The sequence below is a fragment of the Bos grunniens genome, chromosome 25 (assembly GCF_055505025.1).
Source record: "Bos grunniens cultivar Pamir isolate PY7600 chromosome 25, Bosgru_T2T1.0, whole genome shotgun sequence".
NCBI lineage: Eukaryota > Metazoa > Chordata > Mammalia > Artiodactyla > Bovidae > Bos > Bos grunniens.
Genome location: NC_141189.1, coordinates 29,726,590 through 29,740,810, shown reverse-complemented (window position 1 = coordinate 29,740,810; position 14,221 = coordinate 29,726,590). Strand labels below are relative to the sequence as shown.

General features: G+C 37.8%; 1 protein-coding gene across 10 annotated transcripts in view; it reads left to right on the top strand.

Moving 5' to 3' along the window:
• The window catches only part of MRTFB (myocardin related transcription factor B), a 317,022-nt gene that overhangs the window by 162,127 nt on the left and 140,674 nt on the right, over window positions 1-14,221 (top strand). For 3 of the 10 annotated variants that reach the window (XM_086375690.1, XM_086375691.1, XM_086375692.1), the window contains one exon: window positions 4,997-5,040. The exons of the other annotated variants lie outside the window; for them this stretch is intronic. The gene's annotated coding sequence lies outside the window, so the exon portion shown is untranslated. The remainder of the gene's footprint in view (window positions 1-4,996; window positions 5,041-14,221) is intronic. 10 annotated transcript variants of the gene reach the window in all.

Here is a 14,221-nt window from a genome sequence, read left to right as displayed (position 1 = left end):
GGCACACTCTCTGACTTACATCACCCTCTGCCCAGCCCTTCTGGAAAGGCCATCTTTGCTTCATGGTCAGAATTCCATTGGGGATAAATACTTGGGGCTCTCTCTCATTTGAAATGAAGTCTTAATTCCTACCCAAAGTTTAATGGAAATCCTGGCTTGGCAAAGAGAGAATGGTTATGTCAGCCAGGATCTCCTAGAATTCTCTAAAAATACTCTGTTGTTGCTCATCTGATAGTCTTCTTCTTCTTAAAATAATTTGATTAGTAATCCCATGTAACTAGTTGCTTTTCTCATTTGGCAAATGAGTTTTCATGCACTAAATCTGTTTTAGAAGGTTTATAATATGCTGAGGTCATTTCCATCATGTTCCAAATGATGATTAAAGGTTTTTAGTCTTTATCTGAAAAATATTTTTCTTAAGGACATTGATGTATTTACAGGAAATAATTAAAATGATGCTGCTTGAAAAACAAAGGTCTTATGAAACACAGAAACCTGAGCTCCTTCCCCTTCATTGGTTTAGTCATTTCCAGTACAGAAATTGTAACCCTAAACAATTACTTTCAAGGCCTAAATTCAAAATCCTGAACTTTTCTGGCTACTTTAGGAAAAAGCTGAAGAGATAACAAGGTTATAAGAAATAAAAAGTATATAGAGTGTTTTTGTTTTATTAATTGTACTTAAAAAAAAACTTGGTAAATTCTTAAAATCACTGAAATTAGTTTGAGTACCTAGTTTTTTATTTTTTCAGAACAGCCCATATATATAGCCATGTTATATTGCCAAATATCTAGAAATCTAAAACCTGTTAAATCCCAAATATTATAGGAAACAGTACAGAATATGAATATTGATTTCAACCTCCATTACTTTTAGAGCTAGCTTGTGTATGCCTGTTAGGGAAATTTAAAAAGCATATTATCATTTATTCATCAGAATGTTTTTGTATGTGTGTCACAACATTTGGTAGGAATAAACTCTTTTTTGCTTGGAAGTTTGAAGTACTAGAAGGTCAAGACAAGCTAGAAATGAGGTTTAACATGAAGTTTTTACAAAATTCCCATAATAATTGCATTGGGAGACCAGGAGTTGCTAATATTTGTTGACTACTTAATATGTGCTCAAAGCTCTGCTCTGCACCTCAAATCCATTCAATTGTCCTTTTAATCCTGTGACATAAGTACCTTTGTCACCCTATTTTTAACTAAAGATCCCGAGGCTTTGGAAGCTTAAGTGGTTTGCCCACCAGCTAGAAAATTTCAGAGCTGAAATTTGAACCCAAGCAGCTTTCACCATCACAGGTCTCGTGTGACAAGGTCTCTCGTGAAATGTGGGCTGAACACTGTGACAGTTAGGTGAATACATCTGCCAGGAACCAGCCATACCTAAAAACAAAGCCAATGTGCAATTACTGAATACCTGCTCAGTGCCAACCTTGATTCCAAGCACTTGACGGGTACTGCCACATTTAATTTGCACCCCGACTCAGTGGACAGATTTTGAGTCAACTCTGGGAGTTGGTGATGGACAGGGAGGCCTGGCGTGCTGCAGTCCATGGGGTTGCGGAGAATCAGACACAACTGAGCAACTGAACTGAACTGAAGAGAGATATCATTTACACCCATTTTACAAAGAGGTTTAGGGAAGTTAAGTAACTCGCCCACAGTTGTGCTTCACATAACTCATGAAGTTAGGATAGCGTGTAGTAATGGATTAACATCAGTTTAAGAAAGATTTTTATTAATTTATTGCAAGGATTTCCCTAGTTCTCTTCAGTTTTGATTTTAATCATTGACTAAGATGAATATGCAATAGACAAATTTCAGATGGCACAGCACTGAGTGTGTATATATTGGAAGATGGAACAATATTCAGAAACTGATTTTTGTGTTAATTTGTTTCTTTTTTACCATTCATGTCTTCAGACATCCCTGGAGAAGGAAATGGCAACCCACTCCAGTATTCTTGCCTGGGAAATCCCACAGACAGAGGAGTCTGACAGGCTACAGTCCATGGGCTTGCAAAAAAGCCAGATACAACTTAGCAACTAACCAACAACAAAGTTCAAAGATAATAATCAAACAGCACTAGCATCTGCTCTCCCCTCTGACCACAGGCACCCTGTTGCACATGCCGTTCACACTCACGCAGTTGGAAATGGTCCTACTGCTTTCTTGTGTCTTTATTCAGAGTTTCAGTTTAGCAAAATGAATATGTGTATATTCTTCTTTTTCTCTTTTTCTAGTTCATTGTTTCACTTACCAACAAATCATATATCTTTCCATGTCAGTATTGTGAGAGCTTCCTCGTTCTTTCTTATAACGGTGTAGCAGTAATATTTTGTTTGGGTGTACAATAATTTAACTCATTTCTTATTGACCATGACTGGCTGCTGCTGCTAAGTCGCTTCAGTCGTGTCCGACTCTGTGCGACCCCGTAGACGGCAGCCCACCAGGCTCCCCCGTCCCTGGGATTCTCCAGGCAAGAACACTGGAGTGGGTTGCCATTTCCTTCCAATGCATGAAAGTGAAAAGTGAAAGTGAAGTCGCTCAGTCGTGTCCGACTCTTAGCGACCCCATGGACTGCAGCCTACCAGGCTCCTCCGTCCATGGGATTTTCCAGGGAAGAGTACTGGAGTGGGGTGCCATTGCCTTCTCCGACCATGACTGGAGTTGTTTCTAATTGGTTGCTATTGAAAATCATATGCAACAAATACAATATCATTGTTTTAAATTTATTTTTAATATTCACATGATAACACTTTTTTTTTAAAGTATTTATTAGGACTGCCCTGGGTCTTCGTTGCTGCACTTGGACTTTTTCTAGTTGCAACAAGCAGGGGCTACTCTGTAGTTGCAGTCTGTGGGCTTCTCATTGTGAGGCTTTTCATGCTGCACAGCACAGGCTCTGTGTGCTTGGACTTCAGTAGTTGCTGCACTCGGGCTCATTGAAGCTCATGGGCTTATTAGTTTCTCCAAAGCACGTGAGATCTTAGTTCCTGGACAAGGAATTGAACCCATGTCCCCTGTGTTGACAGGCAGATTCTTAGCCACTGGACCACCAGGCAAGTCCCACAGTCACTGTTTTTGACATACAGTTCTGATTTTTGACAAATATATAGGGTTGTGTAACCACACCCATAATCAAGATACACAACAGTTTCATCTCCCCAAAACTCCCTTGGCTTCCTGTTTGTTATCAACCCCACCTCTGCCAGCCAGGGATCTGCTCTCTGTACTTTCCCACAGTGTCCCTGTACCGAAGCCTCTGAGGGCGGCTTCTTCGACTTAACGTAATGCATCTGAGGTTCAGCCTTCTTGTTACAGAGGATGTTGCTCATCCTTGTTATTGCTCAGTGGTATCGTATGATATGCATGCACCACAGTGTTTTATTCTGTCCAAACCGAAGGGCTTTGGATTGTTTCCAGTTTTTTAGACTTATGAATAAAGCTCCTATAAGCATTCATACGCAGATTATAGTATCTTTTTAAAAGCAGCCTTATTGAGGTATCATTTACATACCTTAAGATTAACTCATTTAAACGTGTAAAATTTAATGGATTTTGGTAAATTTACAGAATCAGGCAGCCATCACTATAATCTGATTTTACATTTCATCACACCAGAAAGAAACCTTTGCCCATTTACAGTTAATCCCTCTTCCCACCTCCAACCCTGGAAAACCACTAGTCTATTTTCTGCCTCTACAGATTTGCTTTTTCTGGAAATTTCATGTAAATGGAATCATGCAACATGTGGTCTTTGGCATCTGTCTTCTTTCATGTAGCATAATGTTTTTTAGTTTTGTTCGTATTATATCAGTGTTGCTTTCTTTTTGGTGGCTAAATAATATTCCACTGGAATGTATATCACATTTGGTTAATCTATTCACTAATTAATGGACATTTAAGTTTATGGTTTTGAGTTACTATGAACAATGCTGCTATGAATGTATGTTTACAAATTTTTGTGTAGATTTTATGTTTTCATTTCTTTTGGATAGATAACTAGGAGTGGAATTGCTTGATCATTATGAAATTTTATTTAACACTTTAAGAAAATACCAAGTGGTTTTTCAAAGTAGCTGTATCATTTTACATTCTCACCAGTACTATGTGAAGGTTCTGGTTTCTCCGCACCCTTTCCAACACTTCTGATTGTCTTTTTTGTTACAGCCATTCTAGTGGGTGTCAAGGGCTGTCTCATTGTGGTTTTAATTGCACTTCCCTGTGCAAGTGACTGATGATACTGAGCATATTTTCATGTGTTTATCAGAATTTGTATATCCTCTTTAATGAAATGCTTATTCAAATGTTTTGCCCATTTTTAAATTGGAATTTTTGTCTTGTATTTTGAATTTTAAGAGTCCTTTACATACTGGATCAAGCAGTTCATTACCTGATATGTGATTTGCAAAATGCCACAGAATTTTTTTTTTAAACGAAGATACAGTAGGTTTTTTTATTGAATAAATATTTCTGCACTTGTTATATGCCTTTGGTTAGTTTCTGGAGTTTTAAAAAGGTTATTTTTGGCAGTGTTGTCTTGTTTTGTCATTGCCTTTGGGGAGAGGACTTTCTGAGCTCTTTTCTCTGCCTTTCTGAAAGGCCCACCTACAGTTTCATCTTGAACATGTAAATTCCCAGAAGATAAATTGCTGGATCAAAGAGTTTGTGTATTTGTAATCTTAATAGGTGTTGACAAATTTTATCCGTAAAGGTTATATCACTTTATAAAGGTATATTTATTCCATAAATTAGAATTATACCTTCTAATTTATAAGGTAAGGCTCAATTTCGCCAATCTGTGTTATTAAACTTTCAGAATTTTGCCAGTCTAAATGAAAATGGTTTCCTGTGGTAGTTTTAACATTTCTTTCTTTGTGAGGAGGGTTGGACATCTTGTCATATTTTAAAAGAACATTCCTTTTCTGTGAGCTTTACTCATATCCTTTGCTCATTAAAAAATTTCGATTATTGATCTTTTCTGTTTATAGGAGCTTATTCCTTTGTGTGACAAGTTGCAAATACAGACTTCCTGGTATGTCATTTTGATCACTTTGATCTTGTTTATGGTTTTCCTGGCATGTAGATGTTGATATGAATATACATATAAATACATATGCATATGTTTAGTTGTTCAGTCATGTCTGACTCTTTGCCACCCCATGGACTGAAGACAGCCAGGCTCCTCTGTTCATGGGATTCTCTAGGCAGGAATGCTGGAGTAGATTGCCACGCCCTCCTCCAGGAGATCTTCCCAACCCAGGGATTGAACCCAGGTCTTCCCCATTGCAGGCAGATTCTTTACCGTCTGAGCCACCATATATAATTATATAATTTATTCATCTTTTTCTGTGGCTTCAGGAGTTGGGGTAATAGGTCTCCCCCACTCCCAAGACAATGGAGGGGCAATGGCATTGGCAAAGAAACGGCAATGGCAAAGAAATAAATTTTCTTCTATAACCTTTATGATCTCTCATTTTAACCATTAAATCTCTGATTCATGAGCAATTTATCCTGCTGAACTATGTTAAGTTTTTCTCCCCCCTTTCTTCAAAAAGTCCATCTCTTAAGCTCGTAATTTGCAATTCCAATACTGAATTTCCATGCATAGATGTATCAATGTTTAGACCTTTTCTTCTGTATCATGTCTTTCTGTCTCTCACTTCAGACACTAATGTCATACTGTTTTAATTATTGAGGTTTCATAATATATTTGCATATTTGCTAAGGCTAGTAGCACTCTTGCCTCTCAGTGGTTTTCCAGGCAACTTCTGCTTTTTTTTTTTTTTCTTTTCTTTTCCTTAAGGGCTTTAGCATTAGCTTGCCCAGTTTCCCTACTCCACTTCAAAGGAAAAATGATCCTTTTTGTACTTTTATTTCAATCATTTAAATTTTATAGGTTGAATTAGGCAGAATAGACATCTATGTGATATTGTCTTCCTGTCCAAGAATATAATATACTTCTTCAAGTCTTCATTGCAGGTCTTCAGTAATGTGTTAAAATGTTCCTTTAAAGATTCTGTACATTCCCAGTTACATTTATTTCTAGATATTTTATCTTTTTCATTGCTATTGTTAATGGGTGTTTTCTTCCATTACATCTTCTATTAATGGTTATTTGTTTAAAAGATAATAAATGAAGCAATAAGTATAAGAAGAGCTTTTTTAATAGAGATAATTGTGAGGCTCTGACCTGGAATTAAAACAAGCAAAAAATCAGTTAAATAGGAAGAAGATGATTGGAGAAACCATTATAATAGTAGCTACTTATATGCTGACATTTAAACTTTGTCATAATCTCATTAATTTAAACTAGGGTGACCTGTTTATAAGTGAAAGAATGAAGCTTTATTGAGTTAATACACCTTGCTCAAGGTTATATAGCTTCTTAGTGATATTGCTGAATTTTGTCTCCATATCTAACTCCAGAACCTTAACTCTGAACTGATATCCTGTAGTATACCATTCCCTGCATAAAAGGATTTTGTTAAAGGTTCATACTTATAAATTCACAGCAAATTAATAAAAGCCTCACCAGTGAGTGAAATAGTCTTCCTTCATTTTTTAGCAGTTCATGTGTACCATCATTGGAAAACTGGATTCAGTTCTGGGTCTCATAATTAAAATGTAGATAAGCTATCTTTTAATTAGTTCATGCTAGTATGACCAGAAAAGTGAAACTGTGATTTAAAATAACATTGTCCCAATAAAATTTTTTTTTTATTAAAAAAATTAACACTGTCAAATGAATTGATAGTAAGCTCACAGAACACTGAGAATGAGCTATGAATTTTTTAGAATTTCCACTGTTCGAAAATTAATTGAATTTTCTCTTCCTGGTGCCAAGTATAGACCCTGGATTAAGGAGTACATGTTACCTAGAGTAAGTATTCAAGTTACAATTGTTATGTAACATATCACCCGAAACTTCCTGGCTGAAACCCACAGTAGTTACTTATTATCTTCTATGGGTAAGGGATTTGAGGAGGGCAGTTGTGGTTTCGTCTCCGGTTTGGTTGCAGTCAGACAGTGGCTGAAAATACAACAGCAAGGGGAGGTGACTGAAATAGGGGGGCTACCCAGGCATTTCTGTCTCTTCACCTCATCTCAGGGCTGGTATGTGTTCTTCATGGGCTAGTTTTGGCTTCCTCACCATGTAGCAGCCTCAGGGCATCTCAGCAGCTCCAAAGATGAATATTCTGAGACCTAGGCAGATCTATTATGACCTAATCTTATAAGTCATGTACCACCCTTTACCCTATAGCACAGACTAGCCTAAATACAAGCAGAAGCAGCTTAGGCCTCACCTTTTGATGGGAGGAATGCCAGAGTCACGTTGTAATAAGAAGATGTAGGAATGAAGATAGTGTCATGTCTTCCTTTTGAAAATACAACCTGCCACAGTGATGGTTTCCTTTCAGTACAAGAAAGGAGCTTGTGATAGAATTCTGAGGTGAAAAAGGACTGTTTGTGGAGGAATAAGATGTTTTCCTTATCGGGTATGTTCAGAAGAAGTCAGGGTATCCATAAGGTAGTATGGTTGTAGTGTCTGAAATTATACTCCAGTGTTGTAGAAATGATTCTGGGAATGTTTAACCTTAACTACTTTGAACATAATAATAAGTGTTTTTTTAAATTTATGAGTGTGGTTACTGTGCATTAAGATGCATATTATATCACTTTGTGAAAAGTTTAGAACTTTTCTAGATAACTTTCTTTTCTAGTTTTCTAATTTTCCTCCCTAGTTTTCTAGATAACTTTTTTAGATAAGAATATCTTATCAAAAGAACTAAATCAACAACCTAGCTTTCCATCTTAATAAAACCAGAGAAGAAGAACAAACTAAACCTAAGGCAGACAGGAGGAAGGAAGTAATAAAATTTAGAATAGAAATAAATAATAGAGAAAATAAATAATAGAAAAATCAGTGAAACCAAGGGTTTTGATTAGAGTTTTTTGAAAAAAGGGACAAACCTTTAGTTAGACTAAGGAAAAAAGAGGAAAAATTCAAATTACCAGAATCAGGAATGAAAGTGGGAACATTACTACTAACATTACGAAATAAAAAGAATTTTAAGGGGATACTGTGAACAGTGAAATGTCAACAAATTAGGTAACTCAGATGAAATGGACCAATTTTTAGAAAGATGCAAATTGCCAGAACTGATTCATGATGAATTAGAAAATCTGAGTAGACCTGTAGCAAATAAATTGAATTAGTGATGATACAACTTGCCAAAAAGGAAAACCCAGAACCAGATGGCTTCACCAGTTTAAAGAATTAACTCCAATTTTTCGTAAACTCTTCCAAAAAATAGAAGATAAGGGAATATTTAACTCATTATTTGAGGCTGATATTACATTGATACCAAAACCAGACAAAGAGAGCACATGAAAAGAAAATCACAGACTATCCCCCTTGTAAATAAAGGTTATAGCAACCCAAGTCCAGCAGCTTATAAAAAGGATCATGTACCATGACAAGTGGGATTTATCACAAGAATGAAAAATTTATTTAACATCTAAAAATCAATGTTATACACTATATAGCAGAATAAAGAGGGAGGGACCCACAATTTTCTTAATAAATACAGAAAAAGCATTTGACAAAATCTAACATCGTTTTGTGTTAAAAACACCCCAAACACTAGGAATACAAGAGAGTGTTTCCAGCCTGATAAAGGGCATCTGTGAAACACCTGCAGCCAGCAGCATACTGATGGTGAGAGACTGAACGCCCCCGCACTTGGATTAGGAACAAGAAAGGACATCCGCTCTTGCCACTTCTGCTCAGCATTGTACAGTGTCTAGCCAGGGAAATAATGCAAGAAAAGAAATAAAAGGCATCTAGATTAGAAAGGAAGTAAAACTGTTTAAATGAAATGTCTAGAATATAGGCAAGTACACAGAGACAAGAAAGTGGTACCAAAGGCTGGGGGAAAAGGGGGATTTAGGAGGTGATGGCAGAAAGTGAAGAGGAACTCAAAAGCCTCTTGATGAAAGTGAAAGTGGAGAGTGAAAAAGTTGGCTTAAAGCTCAACATTCAGAAAACGAAGATCACGGCATCCGGTGCCATCACTTCATGGGAAATAGATGGGGAAACAGTGGAAACAGTGTCAGACTTTATTTTTTGGGGCTTGAAAATCACTGTAGATGGTGACTGCAGCCATGAAATTAGAAGATGCTTACTCCTTGGAAGGAAAGTTATGACCAACCTAGATAGCATATTCAAAAGCAGAGACATTACCTTGCCAACAGAGGTTCGTCTAGTCAAGGCTATGGTTTTTCCTGTGTCATGTATGGATGTGAGAATTGGACTGTGAAGAAAGCTGAGCACCGAAGAATTGATGCTTTTGAACTGTGGTGTTGGAGAAGACTCTTGAGAGTCCCTTGGACTGCAAGGAGATCCAACCAGTCCATTCTGAAGGAGATCAGCCCTGGGATTTCTTTGGAAGGACTGATGCTAAAGCTGAAACTCCAGTACTTTGGCCACCTCATGTGAAGAGTTGACTCATTGGAAAAGACTCTGATGCTGGGAGGGATTGGGGGCAGGAGAAGGGGACGACAGAGGATGAGATGGCTGGATGGCATCATTGACTTGATAGACGTGAGTCTGGGTGAACTCCGGGAGCTGGTGATGGACAGGGAGGCCTGGCATGCTGCTATTCATGGGGTCGCAAAGAGTCGGACACGACTAAGTGACTGAACTGAACTAATGGGGGTGGGGTCTCTTTTAGATATCATGAGATGTTCTGAAATTAGATAGTGATGGTTGCACACCTGTGACTGCTGAAGATCTTAAAATTGTACACATTAAAATGATGGATTTTATAGTATGTGTATTATATCGCAACAACAAAAACCACTTATCTACAACTCTTGTTTCACAGCTGTTTGAAATTGCAGTTTTATAATGTATGCTAAAGTGTTTAATGGAGAGAATTCACAACAATTTTGAAAGGACCATGCTACAGTGAGAATAGATTATTTTGTATTTAACTAATGGCATTAGAAACTTAGGTAAAATTATACCATCTGCTAGAGTGCTGTTGCAAAACTCTGAATATTAGCTTTCATTTGGTTTGTACTCTGAACTGTTGTCTCAGAGTGCAGTATTAACACATTTTGCATAAAGTTAGACAGTGATGAAATAATATCTAAGAAGTAATTTGTATTAACAGATTCCTGAAACCTTGAAAAGACCAAGTTTCCAGTATGAGGTGCCCTTGGCATCAACATCAATTTAAAAATGTTTCGTGGTTGAACCTGCCTTATCCATCTTCCTCTTGCTCAGCTTGTGGGATGGGCAGCCTTCTCCCACTCCTGGACACACTGAATGGGCATGTTGAGGAGGTGACACTGAAGTCTAGTGATGGATTTCTGCCCTCACTAATTATTAAGTTATGTGCTAACCAAAGTCAGCTGTGTTTATTCTTAAATATGTTTATTCCAGTAGTAGTAGTAATCATAATTATGTAGTTTAACCAAATATTATGTAAACTGATGAACTGTGCATGCAAAAATGTTAAATGTCTGGGACCACAAAGCCATGTTACTTAATACTTTTAAATTGAGTGTGGGCAAGAAACTAAATTGGCTTCAGAACTGTAAAAATATAGACACACACTGTGCTCAAAATCCTTTAAATTTTTGTTCTACTTTAAATAAATGGAAACTAGGAGTCATAGACAGTGGTGGTTTATGCCAGAGAGCTGACATCTACAGAGAGACGGCCTTGACTCTATATTGGAAGACTGGCAAACACATGGGTCTTTCTTTCTGCACTCCGACTTAAAGAAAATGTCTGACAATTTATGTATATCAGTTGTAATGATTCCTCTGTTAACTGAGTTTTTTATTTTACCCAGTATCTAGTGTGGTTGCCTCAGACAAGAGGGTTGCTCTTCTGAGTACTGGATTATAAGTTAGAGGACTTGTACAGAGGACTCGTGGTTCCCAGCTATGCTACTTAACTAGTCAAGATAGCTTGGATAAGTAAATTAAGCTTCATCTTTTTTCATGTATTAATATTTTGCAATACTTTGTTTAATATCTTTGCTTAAATTGAAATTCAAATTCTACTGATTTCTGATATCAGAAAGAGTAAAGAGCTTAGAAAACAGCAAAAAAAAGACCACCCTCCTAAAAGGAGGAGGGGCCCTTACTCGTCCCCTTTCTTTCTGTTTTTCTCTTTCTCTCTTCTCTTCTTCCTTCCCCTCACAACTCCTCTCCCTGCCTTATAGAACTTAGAAATAGGAGTACAGTATATATTTTTTATCTGTTAAGTAAAACATTTGTTTAATCTGTTTATAAATGTTTACTTTTAGCTTTTAAATCAAATGCCAATTTATGGTTCAACAAAACTAGAGTTTGTTTTTAACCTAGTGTTTGATAAATGTGGAAATCATTTCAGCTTAAAATTAATCCTCCAATCAGTTCTTATTCTCTGAGAATCATTCATTTTGGATCAACTTGGAAAATGTAATTGTTCAAGCTAAAAAGATTTGGGTTTTGGCTGTTTTACTTGTGGAACAAATAAAAATTTCTAGCTTTTTCTGTCTTTTTATATAGTGATTTAAAAGCCACATGTATTTTAAACTTTTGCTAATTCAAATTTTTATTTATAGATTATAATGAATATTTCAGAAACACTCTTTACATAAATGTTAGGTACAGTACTTCAGAATGCATCACTTTGGAGAGTGTTAAGTATGCACTTTGCTCCATGTTCTGTTCATTTGAAACATGTCTGCAGTAAACAAGTTAAAAAATAAATCACCATGTTGGCATTTTTACAGCTACAACAGCCACTTGAAGCACAGAAGAGCAGTTATGTAACTTTTTCTATACAGTGTATTGTCAGTGTTCAGTATATTTGTAGTACATTTCTGCTATGTATTTAATAGCTGCACATAAAACTTCAACTGCTACAAATGAAAACCCTGCCTAGAAGTTGTTTATTTGAAAAAGTTATAACCTGATGTCAAAAACATGTCTTGTTTATGTGCAGTACATCTACAGCTTTAGATTTCATTTTCTTCTGCTCTAAAGTTTAATTCCGGCTACACCTTCAGGGTTTGCTAAAGTGGAACAGTAAGAGGAGAGAATTTCCTTCATCCGCCCTGAAGCAGATGAGGCCACTGGCTTCTTTCCAGCGCTAATGTGTCATAACTGCGTGCTCGACAAGGTCTACGCACAGAGGTCACGGAACCCAGGTGCCCACCACAGTGCCTGAGGCTCTGGACCTTCAGTGTGTGTGTAAAGAACGGTGCATGTGGAGCATTCCACAGCTGCCTTTCCCTCCTCTGCACCACTGCCTTCTCCCACAACATCTGTCTCTCCCAATTATTTGCTCCAACTTACTGCACTTTGGCACGTAAATGTCGTGTTATTGTGCAAGGTATATGGGCTTTAAAGTTGGAATCCTGGCTTTTATGTGAGTCTGTCCATTTGCTTCATTTTTCCAAGCTTTGATTTCCTCATCTGTAAAGTGAGAGTAATAACCTACCCACAGGGAGGGTGTGAGAGCAAAATTAAGGAGAGTGTAGAGCAAACTTAGTTTCAGACTGAGTAGAAATGTAGTAGATATTCTTCCCTTTCCTTCGTTTTGTCATTTTCAGAATTAGAAAACCAGATCCCTGAGAGGTTAAGTGATGGTGGTGGTGTAGTTGTTAAGTTGTGTCTGACTCTTGTGACCCCACGGACATGCCTGCCAGGCTTCTCTATCCATAGTCTTTTCCAGACAAGAATACTGGAGTGGGTTGCCATTTCCTTCTCCAGGAAATCGTCCTGACCCAGGGATCAAACCCAGGTCTCCAGTACTGCAGGCAGATTATTACGGACTGAACTATCAGGGAAGCCCAGTGATTTACTTCACTAAGTAAAGAAAGTGAAAGTGAAGTCTCTCAGTCATGAGTGAAAGTGAAGTCGCTCTGTCATGAGTGAAAGTGAAGTCGCTCAGTCATGAGTGAAAGTGAAGTCGCTCAGTCGTGCCCGACTCTTTGCAACCCCATGGACTGTAGCCTACCAGGTTCCTCTGTCCCTGGGATTTTCCAAGCAAGAGTAATGGAGTGGGTTGCCACTTCCTTCTCCAGGGGATCTTCCCGACCCAGGGATAGAACCCGGGTCTCCCGCGTTGTAGGCAGACATTTTACCGGCGCAGCCACCAGGGAAGCCACGAGGTGGATCACTGGTTAACGGATTTACTTCAAGTCAAATAGCTGTTTCTTCAGCCACACCCTTTTTCCAAAGTGCCCTCGGAGGGGCCTGCGGTTTCTCACGGTGAACACTCATTCCTGCTTGCCAGCTTTTCCAGCTCTCCAAATCAGCCGCCCTCAATTCTTTATTCTCCCTTACTTTTCGTATGAGCTCATTATGAAGCCTTGACATTTTGTCTCTGAAGTATTTTTAAAATTTATTCCCCTTTCTTTATTTCCACTGTCTTAACCTAGTCCATCAGTCTTTCAGCCTGAGATTTTTTTTTTCTTAACATCTTGAACTAATCAGTAATCATTTTATTTGCTTTTTTATTGAGGTAAATATTGATTTACAGTATTAGTTTTAGATGTACAACAAACATTGTGATTCACAATATTTATAGATTATACTTCATTTATGTGTGTTAGTTGCTCAGTCGTGTCTGACTTTTTGCGACCCCATGGTCCATCCATAGAACTCTCTAGGCAAGAATACTGGAGTGGGTTGCCATTCCTTTCTCCAGGGGATCTTCCCCACCCAGGGATCGAACCCTGGCCAGTCCTGCACTGCTGGCAGATTCTTTGCCATCTGACCTACAAGTGAAGCCCGTACTTCATTTATAGTAATTATCAAATATTGGCAGTATTCCCTGTGCTGTACAACATATCCTTGTAGCTTATTTTCTTGTAGTAGTAGTAGTTTTTATCTTTTAATCCCTGACTCCTGTCTTGCCCCTCCCCCCACTCCTAACCTGTATCTGTGAGTCTGTTTCAGTTTTCTTGTGTTCATTTGTTTTATTTTTCAGATTCCATCCATAAGTGGTAACATACAATTTTTGTCTTTCTTTGTCTGAGTTACTTCACCAAGTGTAATACTCTCTAGGTCCATCCATGTTGTTGCAAATGACATTTTCCATTCTGTTTTGTGGCTGAGTAATACTCCATTCTATACATATACTGCATTTTTATCCACTTGTCTGTTGATTGGTCCCTAGGCTGCTTCCATACCTTGGCTACTGT